At 31.5% G+C, this 16073-nt stretch overlaps 2 protein-coding genes and 1 long non-coding RNA gene across 6 annotated transcripts in view; 2 read left to right on the top strand and 1 right to left on the bottom strand.

Annotated features, from left to right (window-relative positions):
• Positions 1–16073, top strand: part of LOC127729623 (uncharacterized) — a 113615-nt gene that overhangs the window by 76890 nt on the left and 20652 nt on the right. The gene's annotated exons all lie outside the window — the stretch shown is intronic.
• Positions 1–16073, top strand: part of LOC127729624 (uncharacterized) — a 102515-nt gene that overhangs the window by 71742 nt on the left and 14700 nt on the right. The gene's annotated exons all lie outside the window — the stretch shown is intronic.
• Positions 249–13189, bottom strand: LOC127729635 (uncharacterized). Its single transcript, XR_007994742.1, has 7 exons — positions 11766–13189; positions 10319–10420; positions 8901–8997; positions 7237–7271; positions 2204–2276; positions 1562–1679; positions 249–421 (listed from the first exon to the last, which is right to left on the bottom strand). It is a non-coding gene; the product is annotated as an uncharacterized LOC127729635 (long non-coding RNA).

The raw sequence follows: 16073 nt of genomic DNA, 5'->3' as shown, positions 1-16073 counted from the left end.
AGTTTCTTGCAAATTGGTGAAATTGTTTTTGAGTTATTGTCCAAAAACTGGAAAATCCCTCCTTTTTTAATGAATAAAACCCACAAAACTCGGAAACGGTTTCATGCATATTGGTTAAAGCGTTTTTGAGTTAATGTCCGACATGTTGACGATGGACGGGCGGACTGACGGACAGACAGACGGTCAACGATATACCATAATACGTCCCATAAACGGACATATGAAAAGGAGAAATTATAAAACAGATATATCAGAACAATACATTTCCTGAATGTTACATTACTCTATCATAGTGGTAAAATATAAAACAAAAACTCAAAACTAAGTGCAATAAAACAAGTCTTCTCTGTTCTTTAAAATTGTTCTTGCCCTTCACTCTTTGACACTTGTATGGCAAGCACTAAGATTAGTCTTGATAAACCTAAAATAAAATGGCTTCCATGTAAAATTCACAAAATCTGGTTCAATTATTGAAATAAACATTCATTCTAAATGAAAAAAAAAAAAGTTTGAACTGTTTTGATCACATTTCTACTGGAAGTGTTTAACGACCTTGACTGGCTGTTCAGCCCTCGAACGTTCGGTCATCACATTTCCACAAGATGACTGGCTTTTCCTATGATATATTAAACTCAATTTGGAATGGTGTCTTGTTTCTGATCTTCCAGTTTGGACATGTTACAAAAAATACCCTTTTTTGGTTTAAAAATATTTTACCAAGTATAATTCATTATATGACTGGAACATCTTTAGCTTAAAAGGTAGATTAAACTATCAAAAAATTAAGTGTGATTAAGCGTATTTAAATTTTTTATAAAAAAAAAAATAAAATATTAAAATCAAGGGCAGATAATTACATTGATTTGATAGGACAATTTGTTTTGTTTTTATGGGCGGATAGACAGACAGGGTGATTCCTATTATTTAATCACCTGAAAAACTTTGTGGGATGTATAATAAGATGGATAAAGTACAAGATTATATCATGGCAGGAGTTTTTAAACAATAATCTTCAATAGATTTAGCATACAGTACAGTGTAACAATTATATCAGAATTATTTCATTTTTTTTTTTGATTTTGGATCTGGAAAATTAAAACTGTACCAGTAAGGTCTCTTCTTATTTTGAAATTAAAGGGAAAAAAAAAATTAAAAAAAAATAATTTGAGAAGACAGTAAAAGTTGATTTTTTGTTCAGGTCTTTAAATAATTCCATTTCTGAATTGATCAAATGTTAAATTAATCCCATGGAAACTGTTTGTAGCAGCATGTCCAGTCTGCCTTACTTCACCAGAATACTAACCAGATTTCCATTGGTCAATAAAACATAAAATTTCCATGAAAATTACGGTAAAGATGAATTGAAACATTATCCAATACGCCTGAATTATTAAATGGGTTTTAATGAAGTTGTTAATAGATATAAGAAGTTGTGGTATGAGTGCCAATGACATGAATGAGTTAAGTTTATATGTCTCAAATTAAAAGTACTTTTTTCAGATCAAATAATCCTAAATAAATTTCAGTCTCAAACATAACATTTTTTTGGGGTGATTGATACCATTGTAGGTCCTGGATTTCTTTCAACATCACCAAATAGCACCTGCTCGCTAAAACCTTCACTGTTGTTAAGGCAGATGTTCTTTTGGTTAAAATACTACTCTCAACTTCATCACACTCTGAAACAATATACACATAGATATATATTTATATTATTAGATACAGAACAGAGATAAAGAGTTTTCAGTTGCATTATATACACACTCTTTAACTTGATTCATAAAATTAAAATGAAAAACGGTAAAAATCTTGAAAAAACACAATTTCAACAACTAAAGATTGCTTAAACATGTTAAAAGTACATTAATAGTGAATGATTAACTGCAATAATTTATATAATATAAAAAGAACTTTTTACAAACACAAATCACCATGTTTAAGATTTTTTTATATATTTATACATAAATTCTATTCAAAAGTAAGACTTTTAAAGAGGCAGTATGTGCAGAAAAAGCATTTTTCTTGAAAGAAATCAAACCTATCAACATATTTGTTTGTGCAAATGTAAATACATGTAATACCTCTTTAAACTTAATTTAAAATTCAAGTCTGTTGTCAGATTGAAAATGGTGACAATAATGTATACAAAAATATTGTTATTTACTGTATCCAATTAAAAAAAATATCATCTATTATACACTACCAAATGCTCTTTGTGTATCATTCTCATCACAGAAACTCCCCTGTTCCTCAACAGCATTTTCTTTATTTGGTATCTAATAAAAAGACAAGAGGCTGTCAGAGTGACAGCAAACCGGATTTTCCTGCAGAGGTTGAACCCTAAACAGTTGAGCAAGTATGGACACTATATTTAAGCTTAAAACAGCTCTGAATTTGGATTGTGATTGAATATTTGACACAGCATAGGTTTGTGACACAAAATGAATGTGGTTAAGAACTGAAATACTTGAAATTGGACATTTAAATACCTATTATGGTCCAATATCAAAAATCTAAGTACATATTAGAATCAGCATATCAAAAAACCCCAAGCATTCAATTTTTGATGAAATCAGACAAAGTTTAATTTAAGACCCTTTGGATCTCAATGTGGACCAATTTGATAAAGGAGCCCACAATCGAAAATCTCTCAATACATGGTTAGATTCAGCATTTCAAAGAACCCCATTAAAATTTTTTTTTTGTTGAATAAAACAAAGTTTAATTTTGGACCCTGATTTGGACCAACTTGAAAACTGGGCCCAAAAATCTAATATTTAAATACAGGTTTAGATTCAGCATTTGAAAGAACCCTATATATATTTAATTTATGTTGAAATGAAACACAGGTTAATTTTATCCATAATATTTTCTGTGCAAAGGGAAATAACTAAACTGGATAAATAGTTCTCTAAAATAAGATATGATGCAATTTTTCAAATTATAATCAATATAATAATAACAACCAGTGATGACTAAGTTCTCTAAAACTAGATATGATTTAACACTCAAACATTGCTAGAATCAGCATATCAAAGAACCAAAGAATTCAATTTTGATGAAATTAATCAAAAGTGTAATTTAGGACCCTTTGGACCTCAATGTGGTATTATCTTATTAATAATGAAAAGAAATACAGGTTTAGATTAAGCATTTCAAAGAACCCTATATATTTTCAATTTATGTTGAAATCAAACAGTTTAATTTTGGACCTCAATTTGGACCAACTTGTAAACTGGGCCCAAAATCAGAAATCTAAATATATGTTTATTATTAGACAATATAAGCTTAGTTTTTAAAGGAGTTTACTTCATCAAAAAAAAAAATATATATAGCATTCAGAAAATTAGTTTTTACAGAATAACAAACAAAATTGCCACAAAATTCTACAAACAATTTACCAAAGAAAAGAAGAAAAAAATCCAAAATTTTATTTATCATTAATACAATGTCATTTCAAAATCTATAAAACTTATCAGTAACAAGAAATAATTGTAACAGAATGCTGTTACGAAGTCTCCCAAACAAAGCTCCAATAATTCGTCATTCCCATTGTCGCTTGACATTGGGCAATGTCCAGTACAAATTGGTTTATGATATGCATTAGTGACGCCTATGGATTGACCCTGTATGTCATTAAAATCTTCTTGAAATTACGAACAGGAATTTATATGGTTTAGGGGTGGAGATCTCGACCGTTTACAAGTTCTCAAAAGGGGACTCTTCCTTTATTTTTATATGATTTTTTTTTTGTCCTGTTCAAGAATATATATGGTTTAGGGGTAGGAATCTTGACTGTTTACAAGTTCTTAAACAGGAGGCGGTGGGGGTGACCCCAGGGGACTCACCTTGTATTTCATTTGATTGGTTTGATTGTCCCATACAAGAATATATATGGTTCGGGGTGGAGATTTTGACCATTTACAAGTTTTTAAAAAAAAAGGGGTAGGGGGTGACCCCAGGGGACTCCCCCTCAATTTCATTTGATTTGTTTTATTGTCCCATTCAAGAATATATATGGTTTAGGGGTGGGGATCAAGACCGTTTACAAGTTATCAAAAAGAAGAGGGGTGGGGGTGATCCCCATGGACTTCCCCTATATTTCATTTGATTTGTTTTATTGCATACAAGAATATATATGGTTTATGGGTGGGGATCTCGACCGTTTACAAGTTCTCAAACAGGAGGGGGTGGGGGTTACCACAGGGAACTCGCCTTTTATATTTTATTTGATTTGTTTTATTGTCCCATACAAGAATATATTTAGTTTCAGGGTGTGCATCTTGATTGTTTACAAGTTTTCAAAAAGAAAAGGGGTGGGGGTGACCCCAATGGACTTCCCCTATATTTCATTTGATTTGTGTTATTGTCCCATACAAGAATATATATGGTTTAGGGGTGGGGATTTCGACTGTTTACAAGTTCTTAAACAGGAGGGGATGGGGGTGACCCCAGGGGACTCGCCTTGTATTTCATTTGATTTGTTTGATTGTCCCATACAAGAATATATATGGTTTTGGGGTGGAGATTTTGACCATTTACAAGTTTTCAAAAAAAAGGGGGGTGGGGGTGACCCCAGTGGACTCCCCCTCAATTTCATTTGATTTTGTTTTATTGTCCCATTCAAGAATATATATGGTTTAGGGGTGGGGATCTCGACTGTTTACAAGTTATCAAAAAGAAGGGGAATGGGGGTGACCCCCATGGACTTCCCCTATATATCATTTGATTTGTTTTATTGTCCCATTCAAGAATATATATGGTTTTGGGGGTGGGGATCTCGACGATTTACAAGTTCTTAAACAGGATGGGGTGGGGGTGACCCCAGGGGACTCACCTTTTATTTCATTAGATTTGTTTTATTGTCCCATACAACAATATATATGGTTTCGGGGTGGGGATTTTGACTGTTTACAAGTTTTCAAAAAGAAGGGGTAGGGGGTGACCCCAATGGACTTCCCCTATATTTCATTTGATTTGTGTTATTGTCCCGTACAAGAATATATATGGTTTAGGGGTGAGGATCTCGACCGATTACAAGTTCTCAAACAGGAGGGGGTGGGGGTGACCCCAGGGGACTCCACTTTTATTTCATTTGATTTGTTTTGTTGTCACATACAAGAATATATATGGTTTCAGGGTTGGGATCTTGTACAAGTTTTCAAAAAGTAGGGGGGTGGGGGTGAACCCGGGGACTCTCTAAATATTTCATTTGATTTGTTTTATTGTCCCATACAAGAATATATATGGTTTAGGGGTGGGGATCTCAACCGTTTACAAGATAAAAGCACATTCTCAAATTGAAAGGGGGTGGGGGTAAGAATATATATGGTTTAGGGAGACTTAAATATCTACAAAATGTCTAATAATGAACAGTAAATTTCAAATTTCATTTATACTGTCCTTAACTAGTAAATTTCAAACTTTATATATACAGTCCTACAGATCTTATCAGGAAACAGAAAATTTTCAAATAAATCTGTCACTCCAATGATATTATATGCTAAGATATAACCCAGATCTAATTAATAATTAATAATGTAATTAACTTCAAAATGTCTAATTATATAGCTTATAATCATTACCACTTAGGAAATAGATAATTTTCAAATAAATCTGTCACTCCAATTTTTATTGTGAGATAAGACATTATGCTTAGTCATAAAAAAGATAACAAGAGTAAAATATTTAAAAATTCCACTTTTGGATGATTAAAAAATGGCGATAACTCACAAAGGAGATAAACTAATATCTTGAAAATTGAACTAGACCTTCATTAAGTCCCAGGAAACAACATATTTAAATTTGAAAAAAATTTGTTAAAGCGTTTTCATGTTATTGTGCTGACACTGTTTGGCAGCCGCGCGTAGATCCGCCCAGCTGCCCGCCATACATCACCATTTTAATAACTGATATTTCCTTCGAAAATCCAGTTAAAAAAGTAAATTATATTGAAATTGACCACTCACACTACATATATGTATTTAAAAATAAATGGGGAATGTGTCCATAGGACACAGATGATGCCCCCGCTTGCACATCATATAAAGTTATAAAGGGACATAACTGAAGAACGGTAAAAGTGAACCATTTGGTTGAGGCAAACTAAAGTTAGAGAACAGAAGCCAATTAACTTTGGGAAATACCGACAGACAAGGGTAAAACTTAATTACCCCTCCGCTACAGCGGGCATAAAAAAAGAATCAAATGCTTGTTGATACCTGTATGTCCTTTTAATCCACGGGTTCAAATTCACTTTAGGCAAAGGAAGGTCCAACCTGACCTTCGACTAATAATACTTAAAGGTCCTCCATTATTTTTTGAAGAGCCAATTTTTTTTGATAATTCAATTCATAAAAAACTAAACAGACTCATTCTGTTTACTAGTTATGTTCTAATATTATATTCTCCAGTTTCCTGGTATCTTGTACGAAGACCCGTCACGAGGGTAAAGAATGTAAGTAACCACATAAGTTCCCTTTCAGTATAGTTGCATATATTAAGATCATTTTAATACTAAATTTTCATATTTTTGCTCAATATGTTTTTGTAATTCATTTGAACTGCAAATATATGAAAGTACATAGGGTGTAACTAACTACCGGTGGGAAGGTCCAAACCAGTAAGTGGAAGGTCATGGACCTCAGACCAACACCAATTTGAACACCTGTATTTTAGTGTATATAAATCTTCCATAAGTTCAAATATAAATAATACCATACAGCAGAATTAAATCCATATTAATTAAAGATGTTTGCTAGTCAGGTTTTTAAATTATTGTCAGATTTTGGAATTCCTCTAGTTCTGTCCATTTGAAGACCAAAAATTATTTTTGCCACTTACACTCATTTTTCTTTTCATAAATCTTTATTATGCCGGAGAGAAGCCAATTGTAAAAATCTTATCAAATTCTTGTAATTTTAGCATCCTAGCATTTTGTAATAGTGTTTGTGAAGTAAGATTTGTCAATTATAAAGATATCAAAATTCAAGAGAGAATTTCCCCCCCAAATTTTCAAAAGCTTATATCTCAAAAACAAGCACAAACAACAGAGTCCTTAAAAGTATTTTAGCTCTTTTAGTTGTCAGCGAGTGAGTGAGTGAGTTTATTACTCTCCTATCAATATTTACCAGTGTTAGGAAAAGCTTGATATTTTGAAACTGAGTAGAAAACATCCTTTAAGTAATTTACCATATTGTCAAATGGTGTGATGTATTCTGAATGTATATAACTAACCTGAAATGACAAATCTCTGTCTGTCTGAATTCTGCCTACAAAATAAATGAAGGCATAAGAACATAAATTATTATTTATTTTTTGCTTATAACAATCATATAATAGTGCACATTAAAGACCCATTGGTGGCCTTGGGCTGTTTTCTACTCTTTGGTTGGGTTGTTGTCTCTTTGACACATTACCCGTTTCCATTCTTTATTCTATGTTGATTATTTTATAAATGTGTCAAGCCTTAGAAAATTAAATCTATTTTCTCATGTTTATAGCATGTTGTCTATTTCTCACATTAAGAGATATTTCTTGCATTACACTGCAAGGAGTGAATAAAAAATTACATGAATATGATTGACTGGGAAATGATGGTGTAACATTCCAATTGGTTATATGATAAAAAGTACATGTATCCATAGTTACCTATTCAATTGTGTAATACAAGCTTTATTTTTTTCAAATGTCATGTACACGCTTTTTACATATTTACAAGCATTTTCTTACGTGATAGTTATTGGTTATGAGTTGTTTTTCTGTTCAACGTCCTTGAGTCCTTGAGTTCTTTGAATCGCTAATCTATCAAATGTTTTCATTTTTGTTTTGGGAAGATGCCAAGTGTTTGAATGAAGGCAGTAGTTTCTTGTGATATATGACATTATCAATCAAACCTTTTTTTATTTTTTCAGTATGGCCAAAATAACATGATCTATCAAAAAGTCTTCTTTTAAGCACATCACTGGACAAACAGGACAATTAAAGGTGCTTTGCAACAATAATCACTATGAATTTAATTAAATGATCAACTATTACATATATCCCATATCTCTGAACACAAAAAAGTTTCCTACTACGATGGCTTCAGTGAAAGTGGAAATATATACAAAGAATGAATTAAAAAATTAACATACTTTAATATGTAATGCTTTGCATAATCAATTGGGCAGAAATGTTTAAAATAAATAAAATGTGTACATTTTCTTCTTTCTTCATCACAGGCATTTTCTTCGAAGGCTGCATTGATATGGGTTCAAGCAGTTGCTTTTTTATGTGAGTCATTAAATATATGTTAGACTCAGATTGAAGTCCGGTCTCTAATCCACGTCCGTTCCTCAAATCAACGTCCAAATTTGACGTCACGTTCTAAAATCAGTGTCCAGTATTTTAACCCTCTTATTGACGTCCAATGTGATGTTATGAATCACAAAAACAACGTACGTTGTCGTTTTCTTTTCTTGTTCATATAAACAAATAAATGTGGGTATACATTGTACAACAATGAGACAACAACCCAAAGACAAAGATAATCAAAAGACATCTAGAGGGCAGTACATCTATACAGATTCAAACAATAGAAAGAATAAAAACGTACGGCAAATTGTTGAAAAGTATTATAATTTGGTTATATTTTTCAACAACTTTTTTGAGTTATAGGTTCATCCCACCATTGATAAGGATGAGATTTCACTGCGACACGTCAATAAAACGGACGTTGATTAAAAATGGACGTGGATTTGAGAACAACAAAAAAGACGTCGATTTAAGAGCGACATAAAATTGGCCGTCGATTTGGAATGTTATTTTATTGTGACGTCAGATTTGGACGTCGATTTGAGGAACGGACGTCGATTAGAGACTGGGCATCGATCTGGAGTCTTACATATATACAACAATACCTGATAAAAACTATGTTCCAGTAAAGCTTTGTTTGATAGGACAACAGCCACATCCTCGGTGACCCCAAACACTAGATCACTCGTCTTTACCCTGTATCTATTAAAAATGCACAATATTAAATATGAAATGAAAGTAACTAAAAAATTAAACAGTCTTAAACTAAAAGTAAAGGGATTTCAGTAGTTGTACAATCATTAAGTAATTTTATTGGTAGATTTTAATTTTTTTCAGCTCATGTGTATTAAAGTGAGTCCACTTCAAAATTATATCAATGGCCATTCATTATCTCTTTTTAGTTTTTTTTTTGTATCAGTGCTGTATCAAATAGACACAATTCATAATCTCTCCATGCATTATAGTGACCAAAGCATAATACCGTGCAGTTACTTTCGTGCATGATGATTAGGTCAATTGCCTTGTTTCTAACGATCTTATTAATCTTTAAATACGGTTTTACTAAAAAAGCTATAAAACCAGGTTAAATCCATCATTTCCTTCATAAAAAACGCCTGTACCAAGTCAGGAATATAACAGTTGTTTTCTGATTCGCTTCATGTATTTGAGCTTTTGATTTTGCCATTTGATAACGAACTTTACATTTTGAATTTTCCTGGGAGTTCGGTATTTTTGTTACTTTACTTTTTACATGTAACTTGCATATCTATCTTATCTAAATATCATTTAATTCCTCTGGAAAGAAGATGTATCATGTGTAATAGGGCCATATTTCTAGACGTTCAAAACAATAACAGCATGCATTCTTGTAAGAGATTTACCAGGAAAAAGTACAAAGGGGTTCAGAAATACACATTTTAAGGTTAAATGGCAAAATAATTATCATCCTTATGTAGGTATCTTAAAATAAATATGTAGTTCCAACTCAAACAGCTTTGTATTTTTTTCTGGAGAGGCCCTTTGTAAAATTGTTAACAAATAAAATAATGCATAGTGGAGCAAAACAAAAGATAAACAAATAAAGAGTAATGCAACAATGACCAACCCTGTTTCATAAGTGCCACTTCTTCATCTGTGAGACTAAATTAAGAATTAAGAATTTTAAGTTTTAGTTTTTTGGGATTAATTATTTAACATTTGATATTTATGAATAAAAAATACAGCATTTATTTTCCATCATAGATTTTATAAACATTTTATTTTGGAAAATGTATATAACATTTATCATGCATGCAGCTGGTTTAAAACGAAAAGAAAATTTTGATTTCATTCATGTCAATGTTGGATTTATCAGCCAAATAAAAAAAAACAACACTAAATGTACAAAATACTATCTGATGTTTTGCTATGTTCTCCGGGCCATCATTTATGGTATAATATTATTAATGACTATATATATATATATATATATATTATTATAAATGGCCATTTGTAGTTATACTATTCAAAATAATATGCTAACTGAGTCCTAACTGTTTTTTTCTTTTTTTCTACCAATCTCAACTGAAGACACACTCCTCCTTTTAAATGTAGGGACTCCAATTGATTTCTTCATTTCCATACACTGTAATCAAAATTAAAAAAAAAATAACTTTATTAACCAATAACCATGATAACAAAAAATATGATATTTTTTAAAATATTAGCTTTTATTTTTGTGATATGTACACTTCACATAAAAACTGCATTTACAAATATAAAATGTGTGTAACCTGAATAAACTAACACTTTGAGTCAACTCACACAAGGAAATCCCCCATCCAGCACTACTATTTTTATATTTATTATAAATCTTTATTGCAATTAAGTTAAAAGTCGAGTTGCTTGAAAACGGGGAAAACTTTTTTAATTTTTTGGTGTACCTCTTTAACATTTTTGAATGATGATTCCTTATAGAATTGTATAACAGTATTGTTCATTCTTTATGTTGTTCAGTCACATGTTACAAAAATGTAATCTCTACACAAAGTATGGTTATTTTCTGAAGAAACAGATAGCCTTTTGAAATACTGTGGATTGATTATTATTCATTGGATACCAATTTCCGTGGATTTCGTGGGTACATGTAAACAACGAAATTCAATGTTTTACGAATTACATATTTTCAATAAGGGTTTATGAAGACTTTTGCAAAAACCACAAAATCAAATATCCACGAAAAGGCAAGTTTTCCGCGATCCACGAAAATTGGTACCCACGAAAATAAGTGAATCCACAGTACAGCGGATGGCTTGTAGTTTAATTATTATTAAATTTCATAGCCAGCACCGTCATATTAAACGTAAAGGGAGATAGTAACTCAACTATAGTACATATATGTAAAAGACCCTTTCTGCAAATTTCGTTAAGAGTGGGCTCTTTGGGGCAGCTGTAGAGGCAATATTTGTTAGGGCAAATTCCAAGTATATTTCATTTGTCTACATGATTTATTTTCTTACGCTTGATTTGTTCAGTACAGTATACATTTTGTCTTGTATCTACAGTATATCCTGTTTTATTTTAGAAAATGAACAATGTGTCACTCTCATGAAAGAATTTTAAGCGTGCATGACTTTCCAACATATAGACTATTATAAATAAGTATCGCATAACTTTTTCAAATCCTGCTATCAAAATACAGGGACCCTTTCTCATGCAGTGTATAACTAAGTTCGGGTACAGCTACATGTATGCTTTGTTTATTAAATGTAAAGTAAATCTGAAAATTCTGTTTAAAAAATCAGACGACACGACCGTTTATATATATGTGACTGTTTATATATATATAATTCTTAATAGGAGAAACATAATATTTTTGTTTATGTATCTCCCAAAACTTTGTTTGTAGGGTGTATAAAAACAAAAAGTGACAGACATTCCTTTGGCATATGTTCCATTCATTCTTACAATATTAGACATTATTTTCATACCTTATTATCAAACGTGGTTTTAGTTTGGTCTGACCTGTTGCATGCAGAGGAAGTCTCACCACTTCAGCATAGGTTATCTTTGATGAACTAGATGCTGTATCAGATGGTGAAGTTGCAACCCCAGTTATGCACAGTGTTCTATTGGGGGCTTCCATCAATTCCATTGGTATAACTTGCTTCAGGTTGGAATTCCCTAGAATTAAAATGCTTCTCAACCTTTTCTGAAGTTTGTAAATCATATCTAAATAAATAAAATCTGTATACAAAAGTTTGTCGGATCCACAACAGATTTGGCAATTTTTTCTATTTAATAATAAAGGAGCATAAATACATGTAACTCAAGAACGGTTACAGTGACGGGAGTCAAATTCAAACTTGATCTGTGTTTTGTGGTAATAAGTAGTGTATAAGTTTTATAACATTTGTTGGGACAAACTAAAGTTAGAGACTAGAAAAGAAAGATTCAGCAATTTTTGCGTTAATAAAGGGGCATAACTCACGAACGGTCAAAGTGATGCCACTCAAATTCTAATAAATTAATCTGTGTTCTGTGAAAAAAATAATTGTGTGCAAATAAAGTAAGAAAATGGAAACCAATTTCTGTACAGACGGACATATGTATGGATGGACATCATGACAACAGTAAAAGTTAATGCCCCTTTGACTAGCAGTGGGGCATAACAAAAAAGTTATAATTATATTATTCATTCTGTCTTGGGATTTAGTAAATTTTCCAGATATTTTTTTTAACTTCAATCTACTTATATAGTTTGATTGTTGATTCATTCAGTGGTAAAATAATAAAAAAAATCACACCAGAAACATCATCTAATACAGGAATAGATTGTCACTAAATACTTGTGGCAAACTATTTTTTTTTTAGACCAGATACATTATCCAATACAAAAATAGATTGTCACTAAATACTTAGCTCTGTAGAGAAGAGATATAACGTGACAGTACCCAAATTGCACCAAGTACACAAATTGCACATATCAACAAAAACAGCTGTGGAAATCTTACAAGTTTTCTTTAAGAATAAACACTTAGTATTTTTATGATTTGACATTACACACGTCTTTTAACATAGCTGAATATATTTAAATATACACAAAACGTTCACAGTAAATATCAACAGATGAAGCTTTCACTGGAAAAAGTAAATCTACGGAATCGTCGTCATGCGATGTTCTCAAAAAGTCATCATTTCTTATTAAATGGATAGCAAGCATGGACTAATGTCAAATTGTTCTAAATATTTGAAGAAATGGAACAAAACATCTAGCTGTTATTCAATTCTTAAGGATGTGAATTTAAGCATGGCCAGCTGGCCGATGCAAGTTGGGTACTCCTCATATAAATGGAATCCTGGATCGTTTGGAGGTCGGTTCATACTCATTTTTCTATGATTCAATATGGATACAAAATTAAATTGTATAATAAACAAGTATACATCTACAAAATAAACACAGATTGGAAACTTTTGTCGGATCTCCTGTAGTTGGTGATCGCAATACTGGTATACTAGTATTGTGCACAATACTGGTATAAAAATTTTGTACCAGTATTGTATTCCAGTATTGTACCAGTATTGTGTTTTTTTTAAAATAAACAATACATATAGGTAAGTAATCTTTTATTAAAGGTGTCACATATATATGCATAATGATATTAACATATGACATGACAATTTTATATGGAATGATTGTATGTTTAACTGATTATGCCATTTATGGTACACTGTGATTGTAATCAAAGAAAGTTTTAAAACTTCTGATGTTTTTTTCTTAAGGGAACCATACTGTCTCAGCATTTTAACAAACTCTTTACTTACTTCTATCTTTTCTTCCAGTTCTCTCTTTCCAAGTCTCAATAGTATATTTTAGTGAATTTTATATTGACATTAATGCTGTTATAGCTTCTGTATCATCAGCATTGGTATTGTCTATTTCTTCTTCAGATGGCATTTCTGCAATCCCCACTTCCTATTTTTGATATTTATGTATTCAGTCTGTGGACTTTCTCTTACGCTTACTAGATTACAAGCTTGTTTAGATAGCACCTGTATGGCTCTCTTACTGTAGGAGTGCTTGTCTAGTATTAGTATTTGAGTATTTGTACCAGTAGATATATCTGCTACAAATTGTATTGCCCATGGTTCTGAATCAACTGCTTTAACTACCCTTAACATTCATGTAGACAAACTAGTAAAAGTAGTTAATTTGATTATAATCAGGTTCCCCTATTAAGCAACTTTTTATGTTTAATGGATATTGATATCTTTTATCATGTTTATTGTGAAAGATTGATAAGAAAATAAACACAAACAAATGCTTAGAATCTTAGTATACATGTATTAAAATATCTGTAAAAAATATACATGGCATACATGTAAATGCTGAATTTACAGTGTTATAGTGTAATAATTTGCTTGAATTTATTAAATAATAACTCAGATAATAAAGCTTTTATTTTATTTTATCTAAATTGAATTAAATAAATTATAGAAGTATGATAAAATTATTAGCAACTATTTATATAATTAACAATTGCTTGAATAAGATGATTTCATTACAATAATCTTTCGTTTATTTGTACAATTATAGTAATTATTTTTAACTGGTTGTTTATAGACCGCCATTATGTAAAATCACACAGGTTCCAGTAAACTTTGACATCATAATTCAAAACATTTGACGTCACAATTGAAAAGTGATTGTTGCCTGACGTCAAAAGGTGATTCGGAGTAGATCTAAGGTCATTCGGAGGCAAAATAAAGCTTAATACCAAAAGTGTAAATACGTTTATTGATTTCACAATTATCCTCTATAATCTTTTTGAGTTCATTTAATCTCTTTGATCTTCAATATCTAATTTTGCTTAAAATTCATTTTTCATTATACACCTTAAAGTATAGTGAACAATACAACTACAATACTGGTATATCAGTAATGTACCAGTATTGCTGTTTTTTAAAAAAAAGTTACAATACTGGTACAAAATTTTTATACCAGTATTGTGGACAATACTGGTATACCAGTATTGCGATCACCAACTACAGGAGATCCCTTTTGTCTGCATCATAAAAAAACGTAGGTGAAAAAAACTGTCAAAATAGGTGCAATTTGGGTACCGTCATGTTAGTTCTTAAACGTCTTCTCTAATGAATTTGTGCGTTAGCAGGTCCATGTATCTGTATCTTTATATTTTCTGCCAATATAGCCTAGGCACACCTTCACTTCAGTATGATGGTGTTTTCAGTTTGGCAAGCCGCAATCCCGGTAAAGGTTTTTTTTCTACACCTTACAAATTTTATTTGTTAATTCTAGAACTGAATTTGCTTACACTTTTATGTAAATATGACAATCTTGCAATAGGAACTAATTAGCTGCCTGTTTTTTTTATATAGCGTATTTCAAAAGAGAGAAAAAAAGAAACTTTGTATTTGTTTACCTTTTCTACCTCACACGTAGAGAGCTAAAATAAAATATAAAACTGAATCAAAATCGGAATTCTTCCGGAGTAATCGTTTAATCAATCAGTTTTTTAAATAAAATCTCTATACGCGTTGGCGTTTATGTTGTTTTCTCACTTTTGCAAGCATTTTATACACCGTTCAAGTTTATGTTTTTAATGAAATTGAAGGATACGGCGTTGCAAACAGCACTGTATGTAAAACCAGAGTGTATATCGTCTCTGGTAAAACCGAGTACATCGGGAAAACTGCGTTGTGTCGACTCGTTTAATATTTTCTAAAAATGATTTCATTATACCCTCAATATCATACCAGCTGATTACTATGACCAATCTGAATGTCATGTGGATATTTCTGTTTTGTTTCTTCTTTCAATGCTGTCTGTGCCCGACTTGTTGACGTTACTACCTGAGTGGTGACGATATTTCTAAGTCACGGCTTATCAGTTTTAACACGAAAAGGATCAGACAGCAAAGCCCTTCTTTTACCTCTTCTCGTATATTGTGTGACTGATTTGGAATTTTTTCCTTATGAAAATCATGTTGGTGCCATTCTTCACGCCATTTTCTTTGAATCAAAACAACCCTTGTCATGATTTTTGATGTCCCCGAATTGAACATATTTTGTTATAACTACCAGCAGGTAACATCTATACTGTACAGTATAAAAGTATACTGTTGTTAGTGTTGCTAGCAGACTAATTTTACTAATAGATTCCCACTAATAGTGGCTAATATTGCCGGATCGGGTGGATTATTACACTAACGTTATCGTCAAAATATGTTATAATATTAATAAAATTCATAGTATTCAAGGTTCATACATAGGGTTTG

This window comes from Mytilus californianus, unplaced genomic scaffold (genome assembly GCF_021869535.1).
Source record: "Mytilus californianus isolate M0D057914Y unplaced genomic scaffold, xbMytCali1.0.p SCAF_2, whole genome shotgun sequence".
NCBI classification, from domain to species: domain Eukaryota; kingdom Metazoa; phylum Mollusca; class Bivalvia; order Mytilida; family Mytilidae; genus Mytilus; species Mytilus californianus.
The sequence above is the reverse complement of the archived record's forward strand: the minus strand, read 5'-3'. Positions and strand labels throughout refer to the sequence as shown.